Raw genomic sequence first — 6,000 nt, 5'->3', positions numbered from 1 at the left:
ATTAGGTTCATAATTTCACCGTGCTTCGGGGGTCTTGCTAATGCCACATAGCACCCACCATTCATTCCACCAGAATCTGAGCCGCAAAATCCAAAAATCACTCCTTCCCTTCTGAGTCCTGCCATGCACCCAACTGGTATTTTTTGGTCACATGTGAGGCATTGCCGTACTCGGGAGAAATTGGGGCACAGATTTTGGGGTGCTTTGTCTCCTTCATTCCTTGTGAAAATGAAAAATTTTGAGCCAGAACTGCATTTTTGTGTAAAAAAATGTAATTTTTCATGTTTACTGCCCAGTTTTATCAAAATTGGTGAAACCCCTGGGGGTTTGAAATGTACACTATACCCCTAGATGAATTCCCTGAGGGGTGTAGTTTGCAAAATGGGGTCACATGTGGGGGGGTTCCACTGTATTGGTGCTTTGGGGGTCTTGCTAATGTGACATAGCACCCACCATCATTCCACCAGAATTTGTGCTGCAAAATCCAAATATCACTCCTTCCCTTCTGAGTCCTGCCACTTTTTGGTCACACATGAGGCATTGCCGTACTCGGGAGAAATTGGGGCACAGATTTTGGGGTGCTTTGTCTCCTTCATTCCTTCTGAAAATGAAAAATTTTGAGCCAGAACTGCATTTTTGTGTAAAAAAATGTAATTTTTCATTTTCACTGCCCACTTGTATCAAAATTGGTGAAACCCCTGGGGGTTTGAAATGTACACTATACCCCTAGATGAATTCCCTGAGGGGTGTACTTCGCAAAATGGGGTGACTTGTGGGGGGGTTCCACTGTATTGGTGCAACATAGCACCCACCATTCATTCCACCAAAATCTGTGCTGCAAAATCCAAAAATCACTCCTTCCCTTCTGAGTCCTGCCATGCACCCAACTGGTATTTTTTGTTCACATGTGAGGCATTGCCGTACTCGGGAGAAATTGGGGCATAGATTTTGGGGTGCTTTTTCTCCTTCATACCTTCTGAAAATGAAAAATGTTGAGCCAGAACTGCATTTTTGTGTAAAAAAATGTAATTTTTCATGTTCACTGCCCACTTGTATCAAAATTGGTGAAACCCCTGGGGGTTTGAAATGTACACTATACCCCTAGATGAATTCCCTGAGGGGTGTAGTTTGCAAAATGGGGTCACTTGTGGGGGGGTTCCACTGTATTGGTGCTTTGGGGGTCTTGCTAATGCGACATAGCACCCACCAAAATTCCACCAGAATCTGAGCTGCAAAATCCAAAAATCACTCCTTCCCTTCTGAGTCCTGCCATGCACCCAACTGGTATTTTTTGGTCACATGTGAGGCATTGCCGTACTCGGGAGAAATTGGGGCACAGATTTTGGGGTGCTTTTTCTCCTTCATACCTTCTGAAAATGAAAAATTTTGAGCCAGAACTGCATTTTTGTGTAAAAAAATGTAATTTTTCATGTTCACTGCCCACTTGTATCAAAATTGGTGAAACCCCTGGGGGTTTGAAATGTACATTATACCCCTAGATGAATTCCCTGAGGGGTGTAGTTTGCAAAATGGGGTCACTTGTGGGGGGGTTCCACTGTATTGGTGCTTTGGGGGTCTTGCTAATGCGACATAGCACCCACCAAAATTCCACCAGAATCTGAGCTGCAAAATCCAAAAATCACTCCTTCCCTTCTGAGTCCTGCCATGCACCCAACTGGTATTTTTTGGTCACATGTGAGGCATTGCCGTACTCGGGAGAAATTGGGGCACAGATTTTGGGGTGCTTTTTCTCCTTCATACCTTCTGAAAATGAAAAATTTTGAGCCAGAACTGCATTTTTGTGTAAAAAAATGTAATTTTTCATGTTCACTGCCCACTTGTATCAAAATTGGTGAAACCCCTGGGGGTTTGAAATGTACATTATACCCCTAGATGAATTCCCTGAGGGGTGTAGTTTGCAAAATGGGGTCACTTGTGGGGGGGTTCCACTGTATTGGTGCAACATAGCACCCACCATTCATTCCACCAAAATCTGTGCTGCAAAATCCAAAAATCACTCCTTCCCTTCTGAGTCCTGCCATGCACCCAACTGGTATTTTTTGTTCACATGTGAGGCATTGCCGTACTCGGGAGAAATTGGGGCACAGATTTTGGGGTGCTTTGTCTCCTTCATACCTTCTGAAAATGAAAAATTTTGAGCCAGAACTGCATTTTTGTGTAAAAAAATGTAATTTTTCATGTTCACTGCCCACTTGTATCAAAATTGGTGAAACCCCTGGGGGTTTGAAATGTACACTATACCCCTAGATGAATTCCCTGAGGGGTGTAGTTTGCAAAATGGGGTCACTTTTGGGGGGGTTCCACTGTATTGGTGCTTTGGGGGTCTTGCTAATGCGACATAGCACCCACCAAAATTCCACCAGAATCTGAGCTGCAAAATCCAAAAATCACTCCTTCCCTTCTGAGTCCTGCCATGCACCCAACTGGTATTTTTTGGTCACATGTGAGGCATTGCCGTACTCGGGAGAAATTGGGGCACAGATTTTGGGGTGCTTTTTCTCCTTCATACCTTCTGAAAATGAAAAATTTTGAGCCAGAACTGCATTTTTGTGTAAAAAAATGTAATTTTTCATGTTCACTGCCCACTTGTATCAAAATTGGTGAAACCCCTGGGGGTTTGAAATGTACACTATACCCCTAGATGAATTCCCTGAGGGGTGTAGTTTGCAAAATGGGGTCACTTGTGGGGGGGTTCCACTGTATTGGTGCTTTGGGGGTCTTGCTAATGCGACATAGCACCCACCAAAATTCCACCAGAATCTGAGCTGCAAAATCCAAAAATCACTCCTTCCCTTCTGAGTCCTGCCATGCACCCAACTGGTATTTTTTGGTCACATGTGAGGCATTGCCGTACTCGGGAGAAATTGGGGCACAGATTTTGGGGTGCTTTTTCTCCTTCATACCTTCTGAAAATGAAAAATTTTGAGCCAGAACTGCATTTTTGTGTAAAAAAATGTAATTTTTCATGTTCACTGCCCACTTGTATCAAAATTGGTGAAACCCCTGGGGGTTTGAAATGTACACTATACCCCTAGATGAATTCCCTGAGGGGTGTAGTTTGCAAAATGGGGTGACTTGTGGGGGGGTTCCACTGTATTGGTGCAACATAGCACCCACCATTCATTCCACCAAAATCTGTGCTGCAAAATCCAAAAATCACTCCTTCCCTTCTGAGTCCTGCCATGCACCCAACTGGTATTTTTTGTTCACATGTGAGGCATTGCCGTACTCGGGAGAAATTGGGGCACAGATTTTGGGGTGCTTTTTCTCCTTCATACCTTCTGAAAATGAAAAATTTTGAGCCAGAACTGCATTTTTGTGTAAAAAAATGTAATTTTTCATGTTCACTGCCCACTTGTATCAAAATTGGTGAAACCCCTGGGGGTTTGAAATGTACACTATACCCCTAGATGAATTCCCTGAGGGGTGTAGTTTGCAAAATGGGGTCACTTGTGGGGGGGTTCCACTGTATTGGTGCTTGGGGGGTCTTGCTAATGCGACATAGCACCCACCAAAATTCCACCAGAATCTGAGCTGCAAAATCCAAAAATCACTCCTTCCCTTCTGAGTCCTGCCATGCACCCAACTGGTATTTTTTGGTCACATGTGAGGCATTGCCGTACTCGGGAGAAATTGGGGCACAGATTTTGGGGAGCTTTTTCTCCTTCATACCTTCTGAAAATGAAAAATTTTGAGCCAGAACTGCATTTTTGTGTAAAAAAATGTAATTTTTCATGTTCACTGCCCACTTGTATCAAAATTGGTGAAACCCCTGGGGGTTTGAAATGTACACTATACCCCTAGATGAATTCCCTGAGGGGTGTAGTTTGCAAAATGGGGTGACTTGTGGGGGGGTTCCACTGTATTGGTGCAACATAGCACCCACCATTCATTCCACCAAAATCTGTGCTGCAAAATCCAAAAATCACTCCTTCCCTTCTGAGTCCTGCCATGCACCCAACTGGTATTTTTTGTTCACATGTGAGGCATTGCCGTACTCGGGAGAAATTGGGGCACAGATTTTGGGGTGCTTTTTCTCCTTCATACCTTCTGAAAATGAAAAATTTTGAGCCAGAACTGCATTTTTGTGTAAAAAAATGTAATTTTTCATGTTCACTGCCCACTTGTATCAAAATTGGTGAAACCCCTGGGGGTTTGAAATGTACACTATACCCCTAGATGAATTCCCTGAGGGGTGTAGTTTGCAAAATGGGGTCACTTGTGGGGGGGTTCCACTGTATTGGTGCTTGGGGGGTCTTGCTAATGCGACATAGCACCCACCAAAATTCCACCAGAATCTGAGCTGCAAAATCCAAAAATCACTCCTTCCCTTCTGAGTCCTGCCATGCACCCAACTGGTATTTTTTGGTCACATGTGAGGCATTGCCGTACTCGGGAGAAATTGGGGCACAGATTTTGGGGTGCTTTGTCTCCTTCATTCCTTGTGAAAATGAAAAATTTTGAGCCAGAACTGCATTTTTGTGTAAAAAATGTAATTTTTCATTTTCACTGCCCAGTTGTACCACAATTGGTGAAACCCCTGGGGGTTTGAAATGTACACTATACCCCTAGATGAATTCCCTGAGGGGTGTAGTTTGCAAAATGGGGTAACTTGTGGGGGGGTTTCTAAATTTTAGCATCTTATGGTGCCTAGAAACCTACATGGTGCCTAAAAAATAATCTCATAAAAAGGAGGCTCCAAAATCAAGTAGGTGCTCCTTCTATTATGAAGCCTGTGGTTTGGTCAACGTGCACACTAGGGCCACATATAGGATATTTTTGAAAACAAAAGAATTGGGGGAATCAATTTTTAGTCACATTTCTCTAGTAAAATGTACTGTGTTCCTTAGAAAAATGTATTAAAATTGCAAATCTGCAAAAAAAATGAAATTTTGAAATTTCACCTACACTTTGTTTTAATTCCTGTGAAACACCTAAAGGGTTAACAAACTTCCAAAATTCTGTTTTGAATACTGTGAGGGGTGCAGTTTTTGAAATGGCATCATTTATGGGGGTGTCTCACATACAAGTCCCTCAAAGTCACATCAGAACTGAACTGGTCCCTAAAAAAATCAGTGTTTGAAATTTTCTTGAAAATTTGAGAATTTGCTATTCATATTGTAAGCCTCCTAGTGTCCCAAAAAATTAAAAGGAAGTTGAAATAATGATGGAAACATAAAGTAGACATATGGTCTATGTTAGTTATTAACTATTTTGAGTGGTATGATTATTTGTCTCACAAGCAGAAAATTTAACATTTTGCAAATCGCTAAATTTTCCATTTTTTCACGACATTTTGGTATTTTTCACAAAAAAACACAGACTGTATCGACCCAAATTTACCACTAATTTGAAGTACAATGTGTCACGAAAAAACAATCTCAAAATCACTGGGATAAGTAAAAGCAAAAAAAAGTTATCCCCACTTAAGTGAGACATGTCAGATTTGAAAAAAATGGCTCTGTCAGGAACGCAAAAACTAGCTCTGTCAGGAAGGGGTTAAGCTAGTTTAAAGTGTGTGTTATAATTTCAAGCCAAATAAATGTATAGACGCCTTATAGTATTGCCCCCACAGAATAGCAGCACAATAGTAACTACACAATAAATTGTCAGAGAGGAATCTCTACTGTACTGTACCAGTATTTGGGGAATGTTGCTTATACTGCGTACTGTACTACATCCAGAACTTTAGTGACTAGTTATGCGATCCGTAACGTGTGCTAGCGTGGTCTGTACAGCCGGGGACCTGTGCTAGCAGCACGCCGGGCTCCGCCGCTGTCTGTGTTGGATAGCGGGTGCAGGGTGAGTGTCTGCCTCCCACCCAGCAGAGCGGCGGCGGTCGGGTCACACCACACGCGCTGCGGGTAACCAGAGCTCTCTCCCGGGAGACAAAGGGGGGCGGCCGGGTCACACATATCCAGCTGTTGGAGCAGCTGTCCGTCCGGGATCAACGCAGCAGGTGCAGGCGCAGCCAATGGG

The sequence above is a fragment of the Crinia signifera genome, chromosome 5 (genome assembly GCF_055691185.1).
Source record: "Crinia signifera chromosome 5, ASM5569118v1, whole genome shotgun sequence".
NCBI lineage: Eukaryota > Metazoa > Chordata > Amphibia > Anura > Myobatrachidae > Crinia > Crinia signifera.
The sequence above is the reverse complement of the archived record's forward strand: the minus strand, read 5'-3'. Positions refer to the sequence as shown.